Source organism: Pristis pectinata, chromosome 1 (assembly GCF_009764475.1).
Source record: "Pristis pectinata isolate sPriPec2 chromosome 1, sPriPec2.1.pri, whole genome shotgun sequence".
Lineage (NCBI taxonomy): Eukaryota > Metazoa > Chordata > Chondrichthyes > Rhinopristiformes > Pristidae > Pristis > Pristis pectinata.
Window position 1 is genome coordinate 133494915 of NC_067405.1, and position 27154 is coordinate 133522068.

At 40.9% G+C, this 27154-nt stretch overlaps 1 long non-coding RNA gene across 1 annotated transcript; it reads right to left on the bottom strand.

The window, feature by feature from the left end:
- Nucleotides 1-17679: 17679 nt before the first annotated feature.
- Nucleotides 17680-26935, bottom strand: LOC127578608 (uncharacterized). Its single transcript, XR_007957537.1, has 4 exons — nt 26816-26935; nt 24085-24147; nt 19823-19963; nt 17680-17828 (listed from the first exon to the last, which is right to left on the bottom strand). It is a non-coding gene; the product is annotated as an uncharacterized LOC127578608 (long non-coding RNA).
- Nucleotides 26936-27154: the final 219 nt, after the last annotated feature.

Below are 27154 nucleotides of genomic sequence, written 5' to 3' on the forward strand. Positions count from 1 at the left end.
ACACACAAATTTAATTAATTTATATTGGTCAGTTAACCTATCAACTTGTGTGTCTTTGAAATGTGGAGACCCTGGAAGAAACCCATGCAGTCCCAGGGTGAATGTGCGATTTCCACACATGGTGCTGTTGGTCAGGATTGAACCTGTCACCGGTGCCACCCATATTAAGGAATAATTGTTGGGAAAATAAAGCACATTGTCAAATGTCACCTTCTCAAAGCCATTTAGGGAGAGACAATAAATGTTGGCCTGGCCATTAAAACACTAGACCATCATAATTCCCCTTCTTCTTTGGCAGTCCCTTGGTCCACTTGGGTCCTGGGTTACTGGACCAACCATTTATATAGAGCCATAAGTCTGAATCCAACCATGGAAACTTGGAAATTTAAATTAAATTATTTAAATAAATCTGAAATTAAAGTTTCACTATACTGACCATGAAATTGTGGATTTTTCTAAAGTCCTATCTGGTTCACTAATGGCCTTTGGAATAAGAAATCTTCCATCCTTATCTGGTCTTGCCTATTGGTGACCCCAGATCCACTAATTAGGCTGATGCTTAATTGCCCCCAAGCAACTATTAACTTTTGGGCACATTTAGGGATGGATGATAAATGAGAGGTTTGACAGTGATTTTTATCATAGCATTATTGTTAGTAGCTTGGAATGTCAATTCTTTTTGTCTCTTCATAGATGCTGCCTGACCTGCTGAATATTTCCAGCATTCTCTGTTTTCATTTCAGATTTTGAGCAGCTGTGAATTTTTGTCTCTCCAGTTTGAACCTCCTCCAGAAATATCATTGGCGATTCACAAGCCTTCATCGTCTTAACATTCAAGACTGCATTGTCTTCCTGGTCTTCATTTCATTATTTCAACCCATTTCCCACCAGTGTCATATGTAGTTGTCCATTATAGTATGTCCCCTTTGAACAGTTAAAATATAAGGTGAGAATTTTCAAGGCCTTGAGATGAAGTAGATATGCAAGTTGACTGGGAAAACAATTCTAATGCTGTCTTCACTCATATTGTGAATCTGCCTTCACTAACTTTGGGCTAACACACAAGTTGCCACTTTCTTTTAAACCTCACTGCTGCCCTTCAAGGATAGGATGTTGCTTCAGCTGTTTTTGGTTAGCAAGCAACAGGGTCCACATAGTTGTCTGCCTGTTATATTGCCCTTCCAATATTAACATTGCCTTCAATGGAATTAAATATTGAGAGGGAAGGACAATGGGGGGCTACTATTCCAGCATCCTTTATAGCATAGAACAAAGTCAAATTTCTACCTTAAAAGTCCTCTGAAGTGGTCTTACAATTGACTCAGTTCTCGAAAATGAGGAATGATCAATAAGTTTAGTTTTACCAGCGACTCTCACATGGCTTTAAATAATTAAACCAACACTTACTCATGAGTGATGTCTGAAATTAGTATTTCTCAGTAACAATAATATGGAATTAAAGCTATGTTCTTAAAAGATAAAAGTAGTTATGAGTCAATGACATTTAGTCTGTTTGCAGCATTAGAAATCATGTTTTTTTCCTTTTTAATTCTTATTCATCTCCCTATATTTACATCCTCATCAGACAGATCAGCTGTGATTAACATACTTTCACCACTCTCTTTCAGCCAGCACCACCACTAATTATGCCATTCAGTATCTACTCGTCTCTATTGCACACCTTTCCCTTGCCCCCACTATCCCCCCCCCACCGCTAGTTCACTGGAACTTCAAACATATTTGATGTGTAAATGTTCTCAGCTTTGATAAAAGATCATCAACATGAAATGATAACTTTGTTTCATTCTCTGTATGGAAGCTGTCTGACCTATTGTTCGTTTCTGGTATTCTTGGTTTCCATTGTGTTTGTGGATCAGTTGGCTTTATTGTTAGACCTACCATTCTTGTGGACTGGACAGAATGAGATAGGATTTATAGGCAAGAAACAGGCTTAGCACAGGAACATTCTGAAAAATTGTGGTTCTCACTGCTTCTGTACAGATAGGGTCTAGGTTTTAACACCTTGCTACTGGCAGATCCCACTGCCAGCTTTGCTGTGTTAGATCTTGCCTCCCTTGTTGCGGTTAGCTTAAATTGGAACAGACAGAAACCAGCTCCAAATATCCAGCAGTCTGTGGCTTCCAAAGAGTCCAGGAATGCCCAACCATTGACTTGGAGAGATACCTATCTTTGCTCTTAATTGCCCTCCAATGATAAATAAATGCTAATAAGTGGTAGGCACAGAGAATATAACGAGGCTTTTAGAGAACGATTGAACTGTGCTGTACAATAACTGTGAGCTGTGTCATCGACTCAGTCTTTCTATGCCTATAATATTAATTTCTGCAGAACATATGCTTCAAGGCACAATGTACTATCCTCCAAGGTTTGAATTCATCTGCTCCGATTTCGAAGTTAAGTAGGAAAGTGCCTGTGAACAAAAATTTATTGGTTGTAGGTCAGTAGAGAAAGTGATGTAAGGTTAATGTTTCGGGTTTTGTTCCTCTTCATCTCGACAGCATCTTATTTCCTTTGGTTACCAGAAGTTACACACAATGTGAGGGCAAATCAATCCGAAAATCAATCATACTGCTGATGCTGGAAATCTAAAATAAAACAGAAAACACAGGAAACACTCAGCAGGTCAGGCAGCAACCGTGAAAAAGAAATAGAATCAATTTTTTAAGTTTGAGACCCTTTGTCAGAAGTGGGAAAGAGAGAACGCAAGTTAGTGTTATATTGCAGAGAAGGTGAGGAAAGGGATAGAGGAATATCTCTGATAGGGGAGAGCAATGGGTTAATGTGGTAATTAGAGTCAGACTATCCTTCTTTCTATGGGACAGCAGGTCAGAATATACCAACAGAAAAAGAGAAAACTGAGCCACAATAACCGATGGATGAGTGGCAGAAATGACCAATTCTGATACAGACAGAAAGAAAGAGTGAGTTTCCTAAAGTTGGAGAATTCAACATTGAACCTGGGGGATGTTGTGCTGGAGCTTAGCTCAAGTGGCGATGATCCTTTCTGTACTTGCCTCTGTCTTCATCTACATAATTCATAGATGTCGCAGCATGTCATCTTAGCAAACTGAATCATACCAACATACGTTTTTTGTGATTATCTTGTGTCCATCTATTGGAGAACACAATGCTATTAGTTGCAAAGTATGTGCTCACTGAGTTCTTAACATCTCATGAAGCCTATAGCAGAGAGCAGGGACTAATACCCAAGGAATCCAAGGTGTGTGCAGTTTATTCAAGAGCTCATCACTAAGGGCTCCTTAGGAGCATTATAGCAGTTAGTCACTTGACAGAATCCTTAAAGGAGAAGAAAGGGGTGACAAACATAAAGCATTAATCATTGTTCACGACTAATATTACATTTATGATATTGGTGAATGGCAGTAGTAGGATTGGAAATCTCAGGGCCATCGTGTGGATGTTCCTTCTGCGGACCATGTATCTTGCTACAAAAGCAGAAAATCTGGAAACATTCAGGTCGGGCAGCATTGGTAGAGAGAAACATAAGAACCTATCATCTGTCTTCATATAAGGTCACCATTGGATCTGTTTTTCATTTCAGCTTTCAACAATCTACCGTATTTTACTTTAGTGTGTTTTGGGAACTTTTTGCCATTGCTTCACCTGTCTTAACATAAGGTAATAATGTATGCAGATCAATGAATTACATAGGATTGCTTAGGATCTACAGTGCAGAAACAGGCTACTCGGCCTAAGCAGTCTTTGCTGGCATTTGTGCTCCACTCAAGTCCCCTCTTGTATTTCCATATACAACTCTCTGTTCCCTTCTCCCTCATCTGCTTGTCCAGGCTTCCATTAAGGGTATCTTTACCATTCATGTTAAGTACTCTCTGTGGGAGCAAGTTCTGCATTCACGCCACTCTTTGGGTAAAGAGGTTTCTTCTGGATTCCTTATTAGATTTCTTCCTGGCCTCAGGAGCTTTACATAGTGATGGATTCCAGTCATGCTCTTCCTCATAAATGGAAGCATTCTCTCTGCATTCATTCTTACAAAACCTTTCAGCATCTTAAAAGCCTTTAACTAGCTCACCGTTTCACCTTCTCCTCTTCAGAAAAGAGAGATCTGCACTGGAGTCAAGAGTTGGATAACCACTTCGGCACAGGAGGGTGGCACAAAAGATGTCCTGCTTTGTTGGATGAAGAAACTATGTTTCCTCAAACAGCACTTGAGTCTCTCATTTCCAGCTTTACTTTTCATGCCCGTGTGTCAATGGAGTTCACTTGGACTGACCTCCAAGCCGCCTGGACTGGGAAATGGTTGCATGAAGCTTAAGTGAATCAGACTAAACAACTGTCTGCCAAAACCAAACTACCTCCCATAATGCAGAGCAGCTTTGTGTCATTTATCTAGATAACCAGCACATTTGGGTTAACCTCTGATTACATCCCACAAATTATTCTTGTCATTTTGCAGAACGATATTTAAGGACTTACTGTGGAATTGTGACAGAGGTTTATTGCGGCTTATTGGTTACTTCTGAAACTATTGATTAAGTAAAATTAAGCATGCAATATGTGGTTTCTGTGGTAGTTTAGGACTATTTCATATTGGTACTGCAAAAAAAATCCAATTTGTCATGTAAGACTGACCAACATTTAAAGCCACATGGTTGATTTCATTGCCCAAGATGGTGGTGGGCTTCTTTTGGGCAAGGGAAGTTTAACACTTCTGGTGGTCTTCAACTTGGAGTTTAAATGGATATTGAAGTTTTGAGGATGAGACTTTGAATAGAAGCAGCTCAATTGCTACTGTATGTTGTGGTCATGGAAAACTTAATCACACAAAAGGAGACAATTTATTCCGTCATGTCCATTTGAGTCAATGAAGTCACCAAAATGGGGCAAGAGGATGGTATGTTGGAGAGATGATTACAAAATTACTTTCAGGTGTCGGAAAGAAACATTGATATGGATTAAAGGATTTGTTGCCACAAGTCTTATCTAGGTAGGATTTCAAATGGTCAGTTCATTCTGGATCTTGCAGGATACAGCTGGGCCAAATGAAGGAGTGTGCCCTAGCAAACCTACTGCCAAAACCTAGTGGAGTTCAGTTACTTTAAACTTAAGGTGGGTGAAGAGTAGGTTTCACTCAGCCCTGACCTGAGGGTGAACTGAAATTAGAAGAAAGTGCTTAGTTTTGCAATAACAAAATCTTTTCTGAGTACCTGTGGAGTTCAGCTATTTAGACCAATATTCTGCATCATAAATGCTCAGAGGTAAAGTTCATTTTGAGCAACAGTGTTAAATAGTGTTAAATTGGTAATAGTTAGGCAGCAACTTGGTTTTCATCCATACAAAATTTTATTTTGGTTGAAATAAGAATTGGGGAGAGCAAATCTCTGATCTACACTTTACAGCTTCAAAATAATCACGTCAATGTTTAACCGTCCAAAACAAAAGAAGTAAGTTGTGGTCTTGAAATTCATGATTGCATTACCTCCCTGATAATTGTTTCAGTATTTCCAACTCATTTCTCACCATTTGGAACTACTTCCTATCAAAGCATTGTCCACTTTAAACAATTAAAATGAAAGGTGTTAAAGTGTCAAGTATTGAGATGATACATTTACGCAACTTGGCTGGGAAACCAATGCTCATGTTTGTAGACTGCCTTGGCAATATTGTGTATCTGACATCATTAATTTTGGTTATTTCTGGGCTAACATAAAAGTTGTCCCTTTCTTCTGAAGATAAAAAGTTCTTGATGGGTAATAGTGAAGGGGTTATTGGAGGGACCGTTACAAAATTAATTTCAAAGAACAAAGTTCTCTAAGGCAACATCCTGTTTCACCATTACCCTTCAAGGAGAGGTTGCTGCTTAGTTTGATACAATTTCTTGTGAATCTATTTGTGAGTCTGTTTGCAGCATTAATTAAATCCAAAATGTGAGCAAGGTATAAGGTGTTTTCAGCAGGGTAGGGATCCACTTTACATCCTCAGTAAAGATTTAAGCCTTTGGCTTAAAAGCCACATTCAGCTCCACTGCGAAAATAGGCTAGACCTATGAAGACGCATATAACTGGCAAGCAATGCACTCCTGTATTTCACACTAAGAAAGCAAACATTAATCCCTTTCCATTAGAACATAGGACATAGAACAGTACAGCACAGAACAGGCCCTTCGGTCCACAATATTGTGCTGACATAGCTAATCCCTCCTACTTATAGAATGCCCATATTCCTCCATTTTCCTTTCATTCATGTGCCCATCCAAGCCCCTGCTAAAAGCCCCCAATGAATTTGCCTCCACCACCCTATCAGGCAACACATTCCAGGCATCCACCACTTTCTGAGTAAAAAAGGTACCCCTCATGTCTGTTCTGAACCTACTCCCTCCCACCTTAAATGCATGCCCTATGGTATTGGATTGCTCAATAACGGGAAAAAGATATTGCATGTCCACCCTATCTATGCTCCTCATAATTTTATACACCTCCAACAGATCACCCCTCAGCCTCTGCCGCTCCAAACTATTTGAAAACTATTGATTTCAAATAGTTTCCTTTTAGGAGATGCCTACTTAATAAACTCCCGTATAAGTGTTGGGAGGGAAATTTTGAGGAGATGGAGGGCTGATCTGTCAAAGGGACTCTGCATTCAATCTAGGCGGGTTGGCAGTAGACTGTGTAACCAGGTTCCCTCTCAAGATATATTGAAGGGTTTTGTGACCATCTGCAGAGGCTTCCTAACATGTACAATAAGGACTTATATCTGGGGCTCCAGCTTTGCCAGTACCCAGGATGTAGAAGCTCTGCAGCCAAAGTTAGTACTAAAATTAGGAACACTAATCCTCCTTCCTTCAACCGTGCCTTTCAAACATCAACAAGCAAGCTGTGGAGCTCCAGTTACCTAGTGCTCACTCTCTCAGCTTCATGACCAACTAAGTCTGAGAACATGCTCAAAGGCTTGCCTACATCTCAAGTCTCTTTGCTATAGTTTGGATCAACCCAATGAATGAAGCAGTAATCAATGGCAAAAAGAAAAGGAAGTTGAATAGACATTGTCCATCATGCTGCAATGCAAATGGGTCACTATTCATTAGAGGAATGGAGCCCTTGGTCTCATTGACCCCTGGCAATTGACAACTGACACATACAGACATTGAAACCTCAAGAAGCGATAATATGAAGTAAAGCAATGTATGTTAAATATATATTATATTACATGGCTTTGTAAGTGGAAATAGGAATCATACAAGAAGAGAATGGAAGAATTATATTGAGAACAATTCTACATTTTTTTAGTATTTAAGACATAGCTACACATGATGATCAGAGTAATTTCCAGTATTTTGTAGAAAATTCCCACCCACCCCAGACATTCTCTCTTCTCCCCCCTCCCATTGGGCAGAAGATACAAGAACCTGAAAGCACGTACCACCAGGCTCAAGGACAGTTTTTATCCTGCTGTTATTAGACTACTTGAACAGTTCCTGAGTACAATAAGATGGACTCTTGACCTCAAAATCTATTTGTTATGATGTTGCACTTTATTATCTACCTGCACTGCACTTTCTCTGTAACTGTAACACTTTATTCTGCATTCTGTATTGTTTTACCTTGTGCTGCCTCAATGCAGTGTGTAATGAATTGATCTGTATGAACGATATGCAGGACAAGTTTTTCACTGTACCTCGGTACATGTGACAGTAATAAACCAATTCCAAAATAACATTAATATCAAATGTTATTACAGTCACTGTACATTTGGAAGTTAATTTGATGTTACAATCTTCTGAATAGTTCTCTATCTCAAAGGTTACATGTTGAACGACAACAAAACATTTCCATGTAATGGAACCAAACAACTCCAAGAGAAATTTGACAACCACACTTTTTTTTCCCTACTTTTGCCTGTGATCTTCAATAAGCAGAGCCTATCATGTTAAATTTTCCAAAGATCATGGCTTGTTCAGTCTTAAGGCAGGCAGCAATAGATACTTGCCTTAGAAGTCATATCCCTTGTGGTAACTGCTCAGGCAATTAAACAGTCAAATGATTTGATTAGGTTTATGCTATTTCCTTATTAGCAGAGTACAAGCCAACATAATCAAAGACCCCACTCACCTTGGACATTCTCTCTTCTCCCCCCTCCCTTTGGGCAGAAGATATAAAAGCCTGAAAGCATGTACTACCAGGCTCAAAGACAGCTTCTATCCTGTTGTTATAAGACTATTGAACAGTTCCCTTGTACGATAAGATGGACTATTGACCTCACAATATACCTTATTATGGCCTTGCACCTTATTGTCTGCCTGCACTGCACTTTCTCTGTAACTGTAACACTTTATTCTGGATTCTGTTATTGTTTTTCCCTTGTACTAACCTGATGTACTGATGTGATGAAATGATCTGTATGGATGGCATGCAAAACAAAGTTTTTCCACTGTATCTCGGTATGTGACAATAATAAACCAATTTACCAAATTTACCATTTACCATCACTAAGAATTCAAGTAATCAAGAGGAACCAAATGTAATGCAGCTGGAGCTCCTTGACATCTCACTAGGAAGTGGACTTCTGATGACTGAACTTGATCTTATTTATGGACAAGCACTGCCAATCTAATGAGAAAATGATATCAAGTGATCCTAAGTATTACTGTGCATGAGAAATGTGGTGTTCCAATGCACCATATCTATCAGTATTAACCCAGCACTTCAAACAGGTGTGACAGATGAAGCAGAGTGGATGCAATGTTCAAGTACCATAGGAAAGCTTTTAACAATTTTTGTTATTGCAGTAGTTTAAGGAGAATACTTTTCAAGAGTGGGTAGAAAACTGGTTCATAAATTAGCTGACTGACAGAAAACAGCTATGGGGAGTTAGGAGCTATGAGCAAGCCAATTCTGAATCCACACAGCTGAGTTTTCCTGGATCCCATGACTCCTGACTTTCTGAATGAGCCTTCTTTGAGGAACCTTATCAAACGCCTTACTAAAATCCATGTGCTCCACATCTACTACTCTACCTTCATCAATGTGCTTTGTCACATCCTCAAAGAATTCAATCAGGCTTGTGAGGCACGACCTGCCCTCACAAAGCCATGCTGATTGTCCTCCCCTTCCTCTTCCAACTCCAGGAATATGTTTCCTCTTTTATCCCTGATCGGTCCTACCCTCACACGAGTCATCCTCCTATTCTTCACATACATGTAGAACACCTTGGGGTTTTCCTTGATCCTACTCGCCAAGGACTTCTCATGCCCCCTTCTAGCTCTCCTAAGTCCATTCTTAAGCTCCCTCCTGGCTACATTGTAACTCTCCAGAACCATGCCTGATCCATGCTTTTTAGACCTCAGGTAAGCTTCTTTCTTCCTCTTGACAAGATATTCTACATCTCTTGTCAACCACAGTTCCTTCACTCTACCATCCTTACCCTGCTTCAATGGGACAAACCTATCCAGAACGCCATGCAAGTACTCCCTAAACAACCTCCACATTTCCACTGTGCACTTTCCCAAGAACATCTGTTCCCAATCTATGCTCCCAAGTTCCTGCCTAATAGCATTATAATTCCCCCTCCCCCAGTTAAATAATTTCCCATATCGTCTGCTCCTATCCCTCTCCAAGGCGATGGTAAAGGTCAAGGAGTTATGCTCACTGTCTCCAAAATGCTCTCCCACAGAGATCTGAAACCTGATCAGGCTCATTGCCTAATATCAGGTCCAGTATGGCCTCTCTTCTAGTCACCCTGTCCACATACTGTGTCAGGAATCCTTCCTGGACACACCTAACAAACCCCGGCCCATCTATCCCCTTTACACAAAGGAGGTGCCAATCAATATTAGGGAAGTTGAAATCACCCATGACAACAACCCAGTTATTTTTGCATCTCTCCAAAATCTGCCTCCCGATCTGCTCCTCAGCATCTCTGCTGCTACTGGGGGGGGGGGGTCTGTAGAATACTCCCAATAGTGTGATCACTCCCTTGCTGTTTCTGACTTCCACCCACACTGACTCAGTGGACGATCGTCCCTTTTGAAACATCTAAACCCCGGAATATCCACAGCCATTCCTGCCCTTGCAACAGCCAAGTCTCTGTAATGCCCACCACGTCATAGTTCCACGTACTCTCCGACACTCTAAGTTCATCACCCTTGTTCCTGATACTTTTCGCATTAAAGTGGACACACTTCAGCCCATCCAACTGACTGCAATTTTGCCCTTTCATCTGCCTCTCCTTCCTCACAGTCTTTCTAGACTCTGCATCTACTTGTACATTAAATGAACCAACTTCTAACCTATCACTCTGGTTCGCATCCCCCTGCCGAACTAGTTTAAACCCTCCCCAACAATTCTAGCCAAACCTGCCCACAAGAATATTGGTCCCCCTCCAGTTCAGGTGTAACCCATCCCTTTTGTACAGGTTGTACCTTCCTCATTCAAAGCACTTTACAGCCAAAGAAGTACTTTTGAAGTGTAGTAATGTGAAAAAACTGTTATAAGGGAGAAAAGGTGTCATAAGTTGTGCACAGCATGACCCCACAACCACCAATATGATAATAACAAAATAAAACTAACCATCTGGTTATGTTGTTTGAGAACAAATATTTGACAGGACATCAGGTTTAACCACTTCCTCGCTCTTCTTCAAAACAACGCCACATGTTCTTTTTCTTTTCTCTGCCCAAGAGGGCATATAGGGCTTTGTTTATTCCTCGTCCAAAGGACAGCAGTCCCTCAGTACCAGGGTGCTCCTGAATTTTTGTGACCTTCTGACTCAACAGAAAGCATCCCATCTACTGAGCCACTGCTGAGACTTGGGAACGGATAGCACAGTTCTATCATCCTTCTTATTTAATATGGTTTAGAAAATTGTTGAAGTGAGAAGTATTAAAATAATTGGTTTAAATTTAATCATAATTCAGCAAAGTTAGCTCCCAGTAGTACATAATTTCCAATTAGCATCTTAAGGATTTTCACACCATCATACCCTAATTGTTAATTCGCCAAATGTCCTTAAATATCATCAGAACTGAATAACATGGGTATAAAAACAGAGATACAGAGAGGTTAAAAAGGTATCTTCCTGTCCTGTGAGAGATGTGGTTTTTTTTAATGAGGGTGTGGTATTACTGACTTGTTTACATTTTTTAAATTATTTGGTTACATTAACTGGCATATTAAGGTTTGGAGGTCTGAGGTCAGCTCAAAAGAGTAGAAATCTTGATTTTATTAATGATAATCAATGATCTGTATTGACAGGCGTTTCATGGGAGGTCACAAAGTTAATTGTATGACTATTGTGTTTAATGGTAGGAAATAAAGGCCCAAGTAGTGCCATGTGGTGTAATATTAGTAGATCCATAAATCATACCAAGATATTCCAAGTGTTCGGCTCCTATCTTGATCAAGGAGTGATATTTGTGGAGGCATTGGGGTTAGATGTTGTGGAGGCAGTGGGGTTAGATGTTGTGGTGGCCTTTCCTTCTACTTCAGCTCATGGGGCCCTCTGCTTTGTGTTTTGTTTCTCCGTCTGAAGCTGCAGTCTGATCTGCTGAAGATTTACAAAATGTCCTGGATTTATTTCTAGCATAGGTTCCAATTTGCTTTTGAGATGAAATGACAAAAGGGAAGACATTGCAAGACGGAAGAGATCTGTGAATGGACAGGTGAAGAAATGAAAGGTGTAGATTGGAATTGCAGGTTAATTGTCTGAAACTGTTATGCAAAGTTGAGTCTGGAAAGACTGTAAATTGCCGAACTGAAAGATGAAGTGTCTTTCTTGTAGTGTCTGTGCACTTCTTTGAGTTGCTGCAAGCATAAGCTAACAGACAATGGTAGAATTATAAATTGAACAAATTGCAGGCTGTAACTCTCAACCAAACTGCAGTGTCTCTGTACAACAATGTATCATAGTCATTCCATGTAATACAAACCAGTTTATCAAGTTTAAACTGAAATTATCTTTTAAATATTTGCATTAACCTGCAGTCATTCACTGAACTCTTCACCACAAGCTGCACTAGATATCACTGAAGGATCCACTCCAGGCACTATTGATTCCAGAGGATCTTTTCTCAGGGTAGTCCACATAGGTCTCCGAATCTGTCCAAAATCGGTGGTCTTTAACATCACTGTCTTCATGAATGTGAATACATTACTTTGTCAATTCTCAATCACCAGCTTCTTGGTCTCACCTGCATGACTAAATTCTCCACATAAATTTAAAGGAGGGTCCGATAACACTTATAAGTAACTGCAGTAACTGCAAATATATATTGTATATTGCACATGAATGAACACAATTGCAATAATGTCTACTATGGTTGTTTCTTAAAGTTCTCCATCTTAGTGCCTATGTTTTCACACTGCCTTGTATCCTGATTTCCACTTTGATTCATAGACACTGGACTTTTTTCTATTTCCTGCTGTTGCCTTTGGAATCTTCTCCAACTTTTCCAGGACTTTTAACTCTACCATGACTCTTTCCAGTTCGTCTTGTTGCACTCTGGCTTCACCCTGTTGAGCTGACATTAAAAAGTCCGTGCCTGGTGTAACATCCTTCAGAAGATCTTCAGTGCCCTGGAGCTGCTGTCCTTCTGCAAAACATCCAACTCGACCTAAATTTGGTTCAGTCCACCCAATAATTCTTTAAACAGCCAGAATCTTTTAAGCAACTGCGGTGGTGGTAACGCTTCATTGCCTGTCCTTGATCACCATGTCAGCTCTTGTGAAAGGGCTGCCTGAATTTAGAAACATAGAAAAACTACAACACAATTCAGGCCCTTCGGCCCACAAAGCTGTGCCGAACATGTCCCTACCTGAGAAATTACTAGGCTTACCCATAGCCCTCTATTTTTCTCAGCTCCATGTACCTATCTAACAGCCTCTTAAAAGACCCTATCGTATCCGTCCCCACCACCATTGCCGGCAGCCCATTCCACGCACTCACCACTCTCTGAGTAAAAAACTTACCCCTGACATCTCCCCTATACCTACTCCCCAGCACCTTAAACCTGTGTCCTCTTGTGGCAACCATTTCAGACCTGAGGAAAAGCCTCTGACTATCTACCCAATCAATGCCTCTCATCATCTTATATACCTCTATCAGGTCTCCCCTCATCCTCCGTCACTCCAAGGAGAAAAGGCCGAGTTCCCTCAACCTACCTTCATAAGGCATGCTCCGCATTCCAGGCAGCATCCTAGTAAATCTCCTCTGCACCCTTTCTAGGGCTTCCACATCCTTCCTGTAGTGAGGCGACCAGAACTGAGCACAATACTCCAAGTGGGGTCTGACCAGGGACCTACATAGCTGCAACAATACCTCTCGGCTCCTAAATTCAATTCTCTGATTGATAAAGGACAATACAGCATATGCCTTCTTAACAACAGAGTCAACCAGCGCATCCACTTTGAGCGTCCTATGGATTTGGACCCCAAGATCCCTCTGATCCTCCACACTGCCAAGAGTCCTACCATTAAGACTATATTCTGCCATCATATTTGACCTACCAAGATGAACCACTGCCTGCATTTACTGCAGTCTCATCTGTTTTCTTTTCTCTCACCACCCCAGGTAGTTGCCCAGTAGCCATTGAATTATGTTTTCTGCAGCTGTCTCATTTCAACTGCATCCTATAACTTCTGTCTGCTGGTATCTGCTAGCATCTCCTGATCAGTGGTCTGTTCTGGCAAGCCCAGTTCACCTGAAAATGTGAGTGATTTCTGGGTCTTCTTCCTGCCCAAGTCAATGATCATCGTGGAATCAAAGACCCTCATTGCCAATGACTCAAACCAGCCTATTCCCATAGTACATGCTAATAGCCCACAACTGTTCATCTCTCGGATAGGTTGAGTGAGCTGGGGATTTTCTCTTTGGAGAGAAGGAGAATGAAAGGTGACTTGATGGAGGTGTACAAGATGATAATAGGCATAGATCGAGTGGACAGTCGGAGACTTTTTCTCAGGGCAAAAATGGCTAACACGATGGGGCATAATTTGAAGGTGGTTGGAGGAAGGTATAAGGGGGATGTCAGAGGTAAGTTTCTTTTACACAGAGAGTGGTGGGTGTGTGGAACGCACTGCCTGCAGAGGTTGTGGGGGCAGATACATTAGGGACATTTAAGAGACTCTTAGATAGACACATGAACGATAGAGAAATGGAGGGCTACGTGGGAGGGAAGGGTTAGAACATAGAACATTACATCACAGAACAGACACTTTGGCCCACAATGTTGTGTCGACATAGCTATTCCCTCCTGCCTACAGAATGCCCATATCCCTCTCATTCATGTCCCCATCCAAGCCCCTCTTAAAAGCCTCCAATGAGTTTGCCTCCACCACCCTATCAGGGAACGCATTCCAGGCAGCCACCAGTTTCTCAGTAAAAAACATACCCCTCATGTCTGTTCTGAGGGTTAGATAGATCTTAGAGCAGGATAAAATGTCGGCACAACATTGTGGGCCAAAGGGCCTGTACTGTGCTGTAGTGTTCTATGTATGTTCTGTACTCTATGTTCCACCAGAGATCCAATAATTCACTTCCCCATGACTCAGAGGGTCCCTCTTGTGTAAGTACCCAACATTCTGCTCTGCCTCAATGGAATATGGTGAAGGTATTACAGATGCACATTCTGACCAATGACAGACCAACAGTATCAATGTCCATATTTATAGTTGCTTCCTCAATCACTGAAATGGCCTTAAATGTGCTATCCTTATCATTGCAGGATAAAATCAACATTCCTACTTCCACTCATCATTGTCTGCCTCCACCACATGCACGGTATGTCAGGGGACTGTTCCATACTTGTGCCTCCTTGGCTACTAGCCCTGTGTGGCTGACCAGTTTTATTGGCATCAAATTCTTTAGGGATTTGCAACCCAGTGCAAAATGGCCCATCCAATGACAATTGTAGCACCAGGCCAATTTGAATGGCTATTCTAAAGCAAGGTGGCTCCCGTAAGATATATAGTATTAAGGACTTCCCACCATTTGAAGCAGTGTGACCTGCACCCTTCCCACCTTTTGCACTCCCACAATGCACTGGTTTCTTGGTCAATCCCCTTCAAAGGTCTACATGACTAATCCACAAAGAAGATAACCACCCTTCCATTGTGGGCTTGCTAGCCAATTGTATCTGGGAATCGTTCCTTGAACAAATTATCTCATGATTTTATTGCCATCTCCATCTATTATCTCTGATCTATCATTGCAAATGCAAAATCTGTAGCTCTCAAAAATCCCAGGTGAAGTCAAATTAAAATGTCCCTCCAAGGTCTTCACAGGATACCACATCAGTAGTTTGTGATGGTAATGTATTCACTGATGCTTCAGATGTCTCCAGCGAAACTACCAGGAACAACATCACCATCTCATTTTCTTAGAGTCAGAGCTATATAGTGTAGAAAACAGGGTCTTCAGCCCAAATCGTCCATGCCAACCAAGCTGCCTAAATGAGCTAGTCCCATTTGCCTGTGTTTGGCCCATATCCCTCTAAACCTTTCCTATCCAAAATCACCAGGTTTCTCTACTCTGCGCCCACCCTAGGATCTCAATAATATCATTTTCCCCCAGCAACATTTCTATTTGTTCTATACCCCCTACATATCCGAGACATTCACAGTCTGCCAGTATCACTGGTCTTCTTAGGGAAACATGGACACTATTTTCCTTTACACCAGATTACGGACCTGCTACTCCTCCAAACAGCAGCATTCCACACTCAACACTAACATAGTACAATGTAGTAACTTGACAATGTTGTTACTGGTGGTTTGGCTGGAGTCATCTGAAACATTGCCATCACAAACTATTGATGCTGTATCCTGTGAAGACCCTGGAGGAAGCCAGTAGTAGTTTTGCGAATAGAATGCACCTTATTGCAGGAAATAACTCAACCAAACTGCAGTATCTGGGTGCAACAATGCATAAGGGTCACACTGTGTGATACAAACCAGTTCTTAAAGACCTCAAGATGGAAGGGGACAGAGAATTAAAGATACAGGTGAGAATTAAAGATGTTAATGAACTGAGTGAAAGTGATCTGCTAAGGCAGTCACCAATCTATCACTTCAAGGGAGATTGTATCATGAACATTAGTACACTAAAATGAAAGATATCCAAGTAAATCAGTGTTTTACCCTGGAGGGACCTGATGGGGCTCTGAACAACAAGAAGGGTGGAGCTGGTTGCAGAGGTTGGTGCCACAGGAAAATAAAGGGCTGCTGGGTGTGACTGAGCAGTCTTGTTGTGGAGGAACTGTTTCCTTTGGAAATTTGGGAGTACAGGGAAGGGAAGGATATGGTTGATCATGATGACATCACAGTGGAGGCAGTGGAAATGGCAAAAGATGTGGCGTTAAATGGAAGGGGAAGAGGTGCAAGTAGAAATTGCTGTCAAGCGTATCTCATTATACACTATTTTATTTTTCTCAACGTTTGCATTGGTAGTTTATAGGCCTACATAAATGTAACATTACCTTCCATCCAAGGCTTCTGTAAATGAGTGCCTTTGTGACTTGGAGTCTCAGCCATCAATGACATCCTCACTTTGTTGACTTTTGGCTTATTCCTTAAGCAAGGTCGAAGTCCAGATGCACAAAGCATTGGATCTCTAACTGAATGTTTTATTGGTGGATGGACCACTTACACCTTGGATTAATGGTGAACCCGATGAAGAAAGGCTCATGGTCTTTACAAAAATAAATTAGGCAAGGAACTGCAGGGGGCAGAAGATCACTTCGACTGCAAGTTGTGTACACAAATGATCACTTTGTTCAGCAGGATGGTAAATAAAATGTCAGACTTTGCATGACATAGAAAACAACTACAAGTGTGGTCAAATAATGCAAGCTAGGCAAAAAAAAAGTAACTGAACGAATCTTTTTGCAGACAAAAGGGTGATTCATTTAACAGGGCCATCAGCAATGGGCAGAGATCGGAAAACGGATGTGGATTTTCAATTTCACTTCTCAGAGGAGCAACAGTCACCGGCCAGGTAATCAGCAGAGTAGATTGACTGTATCAGAAACTCTGCACGAACAAACACCTCAGCCCCCGAACAAGACTGAAAACAATAACTGAAATATGAGTTTACAGCAAAAATAATATTAGCACACAGTCAACCACTGCTTCTTGTAAATTCATAAACAGTTTGGTCTTTTACAGCAATCTTTCACAATCTGAATACCTGATGCAACTGAAACTGATACTTTGCTCTCATTCGCCACTGGTCAATAACAGTTATCTGCTGCAATAGTGTTGGCTTTTCCTGATGAGCCACTTTAAGGTGCTCAGTGTGCTTGCTCTGCACAAGGAAGAAATTCTTAGCATCAACTGCAGAAGACATTCTTGGCTTGAAATAACAGACTGTCAGCCCTCTTCCAGAGGCCGACTTGGCTATTGTGGACTTCCAGTATTTTTAGCCTTTGTTGTTCATATTTGCTATTTTTCTTCCTGTCTCCAAACATTGGGCCCGTCCCTTTAAATGGCACACACTATGGAACAGATTCTTTAACTCCCACCCACTCTACCCTTCGTTTGATCTCTACAATACTGGGAAACGCCTTGTGTTTCTTCCTGTAAATTCATCTTGGTAAAGATTTTCTTATTCTAGCATGAAGGTTAAACACTGACATAAAAGAACTGAAACATTCTGGAACCATTTTAATTTTTTTTTAAAAAGTCAGCCGCTACATAAAATGGTGGAAATAAGTATGAATAAAAGCCTCCATAACAAGTAGAATTTTTAGCAGAACAGTTTCATCACTGATCGTCTCTTTCACACTATTCAGGTGTCTCTGGTCATTAAACATCTCAAAAGTCATATTTTGCTGATTCCTGAAACGGAATACAACAATCAAAGATTAGAAAACTCTTAAGAACCTCTGGGCATTTCTCATTTTATCATATCTTTTATTGAAAATCATAACCTCATTATACTCTTGTACATGGAAGTAGAAACACCACATCAGTCCGGAAAGGGTAAATGCAGAATATGCAGATTCTGATGTCTAATTTTTCAACACCATTCCTCAAGGGGAGCCTGTTCCCAATCCAGGATTGTCCTCTGGGAGTGGTATTTTTATAACAGAAATTCCTGGTACTGAGAGGAAAACTAATGGTTTGCTTCCATCTTGCTCAGCATGATAATACTGGCACTCATTAGGTCTGAGATTCAATATGTTGTGTTGAAGTATTCAAAGCCTCAACGTGACACAAAATACCCAACTTAAAAAACAAAACATTGTTCTTTTCTTCTGACTTGGATGCAATAATTTTGAATGCAACCAGTTGGTTTTCACTTTGGATTCACACCGTTACTTCAGGGGACTGACCATATATTCTAGGCTCAAATTTCAATGCTGTACTGAAGGAATACTGCACTGTCAAAGTTTTTTTCAGATTGGACATTAAACCAAGCTTTAGTCTTCCCCTTCACAGGAGCGGAAAAGGTCACATGGTTCATTCTGTAATGTTCTCCTTCCAGTGTCCCGGCTAATATCACTAAATAGATTAGCCTAGAAATTCAGTGGCAACATGTTCGTTACAACAGACAGCATGTGTACATAGCTTCTGAAATGAGAACTCACTATATTAGTACAGTGGACTCAAGAGCCGAATTGCTTATTCTTGTGCCGATAAACAGTGTGACTTGTAACCTTGTTGCAGGGGAGATGATACTTGGATACAATTATCAGGATACTTCAGTGGTGGACAGTGATGGGAGGGCAACTTCATCCTTATTTGCATGCCATATGTAGCTTAGGTGGACAAATTATAGGGACAATAGTTGTTCTTGTAGTGAGGGTTAACATGGCTCTGATATTATCCCTTCCATTTTCGCTGTGAAACCTTTTCATTAGAACGGCTGGCTCAGGAACGACGAGAGCCTTCGGCTGATGTGGAATATGCAGGCAACTTTACAATATCCAACTTTCTTTTAATTATGTGCAGATTATTCCTCAGCAATGACATCTCTTTAGTAATTAATATACTTCACCTTCACAGAGGGTCACCCTGCTTTGTTTTAAACTGTTGTTTTATCACAAAAGACCCACAGGGATTAAAACAACAGCAGCTCACAAACCAGGAGTTGTTAAAAGGAATTGAAATCAGCTTCTTTTGGTCCTCATTGTCCTGCTGTTGCTAATAGGAATGAAATATTTTAATTCACCTGAAGGAGAACAATGCCACTTTTTAAAAAAAAGAGGAATAAAAATGAAAACAGATGTTAAGATATTATGCAGAAGGCACATGCATACTCCAGGTTGAGGCTGAAAATGGTAAGACATAGTTGTGATGGAACGGACATTATTAAGCAATGCCTATTTTAGCAAAAAAAATGCAAAAGAGACCAATTTCAAAGATGTCAAGTCCTGAATTTAAACCAAGAAAACGGAATAGAAGTATTTGCTAAAAGGCTGAAAAGAGAAGGATGGAATGGGAGGAGACTCGTATGGTGCATAAATACAGTGTGATACGTGTTGTATGCTGTTCCATATTATCTGATGGTTTGGTTGGTGCGTGCACTGAAGTATGTATGTCAGGTCAAGTTACTGCTCCCGTCTAGGATGCTTAGCAGTGACTCTTCGCGAAAAGTGCTCTTGGTTGCATGTCGGAGGAAGGCAAGAACAATCTGTGAATGGCTCTCACAGAATAATATTGCTGTTTACTGTTTTAGACCACAGGTGAAGAATGGCCTGTTGAAGCAAGTCACTTTGTGGTCTGGGACATCACACCTTAAAATCTGAATGCCTGAAGGAAGAATATTAGACACAGCAAAATAACCTCTGTAAGATGGTGCTAGCTTGACACGCGTTTCATAATCTCACCTTAATGTCCTTGATCACTTTCAATCTGCTCTCCATTGATCCAGGATGTAGAGTTTGAGTCAGTTAGGTAACTCTAGTACTCTCCACAAGCCCATATCACCATCCACACAAATTTGGCCCTTGCTCCTTCTGCTTGAACAACTGAGGTAAAGGGTCGAGGTTCAAAGAATACAGGCCATTGGTAAATTGGAAACCAGAAGTGGGATCAAGGAATAATAGTTAATTTGCATTAACCTTAATTATTGATACTCTGAATTAAACATAGAACATTACAGCACAGTGCAGGCCCTTCGGCCCACAATGTTGTGCCGACACTTTATAGGCAAGGAAGTGGTAGAAAGAAAGAAATTCCATGGCTGGTTTGCTGTATGTGGGGAGGAGAAAGGTCAGAAGAGCAAATAGCTAAATGGGGTTTTAGGGTTAGGGGAGCAGGCAGGCATTTCTGTAGTTGCAGGCAGGATGGTATGTTGCTGCCTTGATGCAATGGTCATGTATCTCACTCAGCAGAGGCAGAACATTTTGAAGAGGGAGGGGGAGCAGGCAGAGTACCTGCTCCATATCGGTACCAATGACATTTGTAAGCAAAGGGTCGGTCCATCTGACAGAATTTGAGTCAGGAATGAGACAAAGAAATAGGACCTTACAGGTAATAATCTCCAAATTACTTCCATGCCACATAGCCATTAGTATGGGACAAGTAAGATCGTGCAGATGAATGCATGTCTAGAGAGATGGTGCAAAAAATTCTTGGCAGAGGGTCTGGTTCCTTGACAGATCAAGGCAAGGGACCAATATCCTAACTAAAGGGTTTGCTAGGGCTGTTAGTGAAGTTTAAACTAATTTGGCAGCAGAATGGGAAGCTGAGCACAGATTCCGAAGGGAGAAAAGCAGAAATGAAAGGCATAAATAGAATTAAGAGAGAGTTTGGGAAAGTGCAGGAAATAAATGCTAGAAAATAGATGAAGGACTGTGCCTGTGCTTAGTGATATGTAAAACCTAAATGCCTTGTGTATAGTGAATAAGCCAATGAGCTGGAGGCTTGGATAGACATGTGAAGCAATGATATTTTAGTTATTGCTGCAACATTGCTTAAAAAAGGGGCAGACTGGCAGCTTAATGCTACTGGTTACAGGGTTTTCAGATGAAATAAAAAGGGCAATAATAAAGGAGGTGGGCTGGAAGTCTTGGTGAAAGAAACAATCACAGTAATGAGAAGTTGAGATTTAAGGTGAGGGGGTATTTCTCCATGTATTTATGGTGAGAGGGGGTAGGTTCAGAACAGACCCGAGGGGTACGTATTTTTTACTTAAAGAGTGGTGGATGCCTGGAATACGTTGCCTGATAGGGTGGTGGAGGCAAATTCATTGGGGGCTTTTAAGACGGGCTTGGATGGGCACATGAATGAGAGGAAAATGGAGGGTTATGGGCATTCTGTAGGTAGATAAGATAGATAGATACCTTTATTAATCACATGTACATCAAAACACACAGTGAAATTCATCTTTTGCATAGAGTGTTCTGGGGGCAGCCTGCAAGTGTCGCCACGCTTCTGGCACCAACATAGCATGCCCACAACTTCCTAACCCATACGTCTTTGGAACATGGGAGGAAACCCACACAGACACAGGGAGAATGTACCAACTCCTTACAGACAGCTGCTGGAATTGAACCCGGGTCACTGGCACTGTAATAGCATTATGCTAACCACTACACTATGTCGGCACAACATTGTGGGCCGAAGGGTCTGTTCTGTGCAGTACTGTTCCACGTTCTAAGAAATGATGTTTTATGAAGATCCTCAAATGAGGCTTTATGCTTGAATTAAAGAAACAAAAAGGTTAATCAAGCTGCTGGGGGTGTACCACAGACTCTAAATAGTCTGAAGGAGATGAAAGAGCAAATCTGTGGTCAAAAGCAAAAGGAATGGAATGTTGTGGAATTTAAATTACCCTAATATGTACTGGGATATAGTCAGTTTAAAAGATAGAGAGGCCAGGGAATTCCTCAATGGTGTTCAGAGGATGTTCTTGGCTGTTTTTCAGTAACTCAAGCAAGAGGCAGGAGTGGGAGGGAAGAAAAATTCTTGGGTTGATTTCAAGGAATGAAACTGGGCAGGTGCATTTTCCCAGTACCGATGAAAGGTTTTGATCAGAAACATTGACTGTTTCTCTTTCTAAAGATGCTGCCTGACCTGCTGAGCGTTTCAAGCATTTTCTGTTTTCATTTCAGGTGAATGGAGCATCAGCAGGAAAGTACTTTTTCTGGTGGTGCTCATAATTCAGTTGGATTTAGCATTGGTGCGGAAAAGGGCAAAGGGAAAATAGGATCAAGGTTTTAAAAACATTGTGGAAACATCAATTTTACTTGGCTGAGCAGCGAGTTGGCAAAAGTGGACTGGAAACAGCTAACTTGAAAATAAATCAGTGTTTGAACAATGGGAGATATTCAAGAAAAAGATCCAAGGTACTCATGCCAAACCCGTTTGCATAAAGAGAAAGGGTGTGATCGCCAAACCTAGAACCCCTGGATGATGGGTGAAAAGGGCAAAATAAAGGGGGATAAAAGGGAGCCAATGTCAGGTAGTGAGAGAGTTTAATACTTCAGAAAGCCCCCAGAAGTGTAAAGAAAGCACAGGGGTGAAATTAAAAGGTACATAGGAAAGCAAAGAGGGCAAGAAAATGCTAGCACGTAAAAATTAAAGGAAATCCATTGGTGTATTTGCGAGTATAGATCGTCTTAAAGGGATAGCGAAGAGTAGGGACAACAGCAAAATTCCGATAATCCGGTAATGTTATTAATAGGAATAACATTAAAAAGTATGACATTTGGTAAGGTCACACCTTTTAACGTTATTCCTATTAATACCCGAACATTTTTATTTTACATGTTACTCTGTAGTATAAATGAATGTTCCAGTGAGCCCTGCAAGTTTGAAGGGAGGAAGATATATACAAGAACTCTGGACCTCGGCTCTGATCACAAACCCACGTATGTTCCTGACCGCCGGTATCCTGGACCACGGTCCTGGCTCCAGCCACGTACTCAGCCCACAGTCCACACCCCCGATTCTGGCTGCAGACCCCACTTGCAATCTGAACCCCAGCACTCACTCCAGACCAATGAGCAAGCCAGATTCTCATCCATCAAGACTCTAAACAATTGGATGTTGGATTATTGGAGTTTTACTGTTTTAGGGATCTAAATGGTAAACTATGTGAGGAGGAAGTTGTAGGCATAAAATAGAGAGGCCCCACAAAAACTTTAGTTAAGGAAGGAAGATTGTGAAATACTGGATTGGATAAACATGAGAAGAGATTAGCCCCTTTGAAAGTGGATGAATCATCAGGCGGCAGAGACACAAACACACATGTAGAGACACATTTTTTTCTTCTCTACAGGGGTGGTGACAGGATTGGAGGAGTATCAGCTTTGTACCATTATTTGTAAAGAGAGGAAGGAATAAATCAAGTAATTTCAGACCGGCTAGTATAACACCAGTGTTGGGCAGATTATTGGAATTAATTCTGATGGACAATACAAGCCTTTGTTTTGAAGGGCACAAATTAATCAAAGCCAGTCAGCACACGTTCTTGACTAACAGTTCAACCTTTTTCATGAGGTAGTATGGAGGGTCAACAAGGAGAATGTGTTTGATGTAATCTACATAGATTTTAAAATGTCTTTTAACAAGGTCCAGTGTGGCAGGCTGGGGAAAAATAAAAGAGGTAAAACCCCATGGGCTGCAGGACAAATGGGATGTTATTGCGAGGGTGGGAAAAATGGACGGACCTCAAAGTAGGTCTGCAGATCCTTATAGCTGATGACGTAGATCAAATAGTTAGTTAAAAACACACATTTACTTCATTAGTTGAGGCATAGAATATAAGAGCATGGAAGTTTATGCTGGAACAGTATACACTTGATTATAATTAGTTTGAGTACTACATACTGTTCTGATCATCATATTATGGAAAGATGTGATTGACTGCAGAGAGTGCAGAGGAGATTAACAATGATATTTCATGGACAGGAAAAGTTTGCTGTAAGTAAAGACTGTATAAGGTGTTTTCGTTTGCTTTGGAATGGAGGAGGCTGAGGGGAAACTTAAATGAGATGTATAAAATTATGAGAGGCTTAGATTGAGTAAACAGGAAGGACCTTCCCCCCCCTCCCCCCCACAGAAGTGGGGTCTAAAACTAGGAGGCAGACATTTAAAGCAATTGCTAAAATGATAAGAGGGGAATGAAGATAAATCTTCTCACCTACAAGGTGGTAGGGGTCTGGAAGTCACTGCTGGAGGATGATTGAGGCAGAAATCCAAGAGTCTGGAAGCATACAGGAAGAACAGCAACTTGTAGAACTACAGACATGGTGCTGGGAGGTCACACAAGACTGGGTAACTCTTCATTAACACACACAGACAAGATGTTCTTCAGTGTTATAACTTTTCCATGATCCCATATTAAAAAAGTCTAATTTCGGTACTTCAGTCATCTGAAAACTGATTCACAATTTAATTTCTCCCACAAATTAGGAAATCAAAACAAAAAGGCATTTTGGTTCTAATTAAATGGGAGGAGTTCTTTACATAAGAAGGAAGTGAATTATTTCTAAAATGAAAGAGCTTCAAAGTTTGCAATGTATTGTGGAAGGTGACAAAGTTAAAGATTTCATTTAATTTTGATTTTCATTCAAAGTTTAATACCCATTTGTTTCTGAGCTCTACAGATACTTTGTATTAATATTTTTTGTTCACTGATTAAATTAATTGAAAAATAGCTTGGGTAATTACTGAGCCTCACACAAGACTAAGTGAGTTAATAGACAAGGGAAGCAGAAAATAATAGAAGTCTCAGCAGGTCAGGCAGCATCTGTGGAGAGGAAAAGAGCTAATATTTCAGGTCAATAGCATTTTAATCAGACTTCTGCTTTAGCATTAGCAAATTTGAACAAAGCAACATTCCTTTCATTGTGTCTAACAGTCCAGGGTGCCACATGGTAATGCACGATAATAGCAGGTTGTGCTGCTGTCTCACAGCTTCTCAGTTCTGAAAGGAACGATGACTTACATTAAAAAGAAAGCAATATTTTCACTAACAAAGCAACTGCTACATTAATTTTAGTGCATCACAATTTGCTTCACAGCCAATGAGGCACATACAAATTGTACTGATTGTTGCAACATTGGAAACACGACAGTCAAATTGCACACAGCAAGTTCCCACAAAAATCAATGTTAATGTCTAGATAACAGCTTTGCTGATGTTGTTGAGGGTTAGATATTGGGCAGGACTCAAGGAATAATCACCTGCTCTTCTTTGAGATGTTACCACGGGATCTGCTATATTCACACGAGGGCCCAAACAGTGTTAAATCTACTTCTCTTCCCCCACCCACCCACCCCCGGATCCTGCCGACCACTTCTGCTTTTCAATTTTTCCAGAATCCATTGTTTTTTTCCCCCCAATTAACAGTCAGATTTGAAGTTGCAATCTCAACAGAAAATGTTCAAAAAGGTCAATAGGTGTTAGGCACCATCTATGAGGAGAAAAGCGGATTTAACGTTTCAGTTTTGAAACATTAACTTTGTTTTTCTCCCCATAGATGCTGCCTGAACATGCTGAGCATTTCCAGCGATCTCTGTTTGATTTTCTGATTTTCAGCATCCAGACCCATTTTACTCCTGGATTGAAGTTCCAATAGCATGACTCTACAATAAGCAGCAGTACTTTGACAGAAAAGGAGAACAACAAAAATATAGAGGGAAAACAAAGCTGCAGTCATTCTTTATAGCCAAGATTTTCAAAGGGATAATGACAGTGAAAGTCGCCACTGAAAATATAGAACAGCATGAACAAGCAATATTGCTGCTTAAAAGCAGCAGCTGCTACGTGCTCACACAAACTTCAAGTGCACTTCCACAGGATGTTAAACCAGCTGCAATTGCAGAGCTGTCTCAGAGAGGAAGAGTTACCTTTGCTTAAACGATTAGGCAGAACTCCTGTTGTTGTCTGTCCGGCAAGGCATAAAGGACAGTTTCAGTAGATCCTATTGATTGGCATCCCTACACTGCCTTGCACCAACTAGTTTATCTTCCCATTCGTGAATCAGCTCTCAAGTACACATTAAAACAAAATGCTGTGAATACTGGATACAAGAAATAAGAACCGCTAATTCTTCAAATACTCAGTGTACTGAGGTTATTTATAGTGATTTCTATGTAATGACATTGCAAGCTGATGTCCTTTTCTCACAGATTGTAGATTTAATAGTTCTTAAGCAAGTAGCGAATCAAAAGGAAGAGAGAGGGGAATGAATAACATAAGAACAAGGGTCGAGTGTTTTGGGACAGAAATGGTTAAGTGGCAAAAGCAATGGTTGTACGAGTTGATGACACATGAATAGAAACAAGGAGACAATGACTGAATTCTAACTAATACCTGCTATCTGGGAAAAAATGGGAGTGATGGTTATAATCTTAGGTTTGTGAAATTACTTATTGAGTCATGCGACTGTAAAGGGCCTAATCAAAAGTTGAGGTGCTGTTTATTGAGCTTACATTTATCTTCTTTGGAACAGCATTGGAGGTGGAGGACAAAGAGGTCAGAAATGGAGTGAGGCATGGAATTAAAGAGACAGGTTCATGCTTGCAGCCTGAAGAGAGACGTTCTGCAAAGTCGCCACCCAATCTGCATTCAATCTCCGCAACTGAAAGGAGAAACCACTGTAAGGAGAAAACACTAAGCAGCAAAACAGGGTGGGTAAATTGAAAACAGTACAAGTAACTGACTGGAATGCAGTAAGGGGTTTGGGACACTGGATGGTGGGAAAGGAGGAAGTGAAAGAATGGACCTCATCTTCACTTTTTAGCTACATTTATCAGATCATCCGCTACTAATTCCATCAACACTAGTGATGCCAGCAAAGACATCTTTCCTACTCTCCCTGATTCCAAAGGGACAGTTCTCTCCACACCAACATTCTTCTACTTACCATGCAAGCATAGGAGACAACAACCTGCTCTTTCACCCGCACCTTCCCACTGATGAAGACACCAGTCACTTTACTCCAGGTGAAACAACTTCACCAACCTGAAACATTGTCTCCCTTTCTCTTCCCCTCCCTTCAGAGGCTGGCTGACTTGTTGTGCCTTCTGCTTTTTGAAAACTTCTTAAAATGTACACTGTAGACTCAAGTACTGACAAAAGAGGGCACTAGTTTTACACAGTGGCACTCATCACACATTTTTTTTAGACTTGAGAGTCCCACATGTCCTTCAGTAGAACCATACGTCAAACCTTTTCTTAAAAGGGTAATATCAAACTTTGAGCT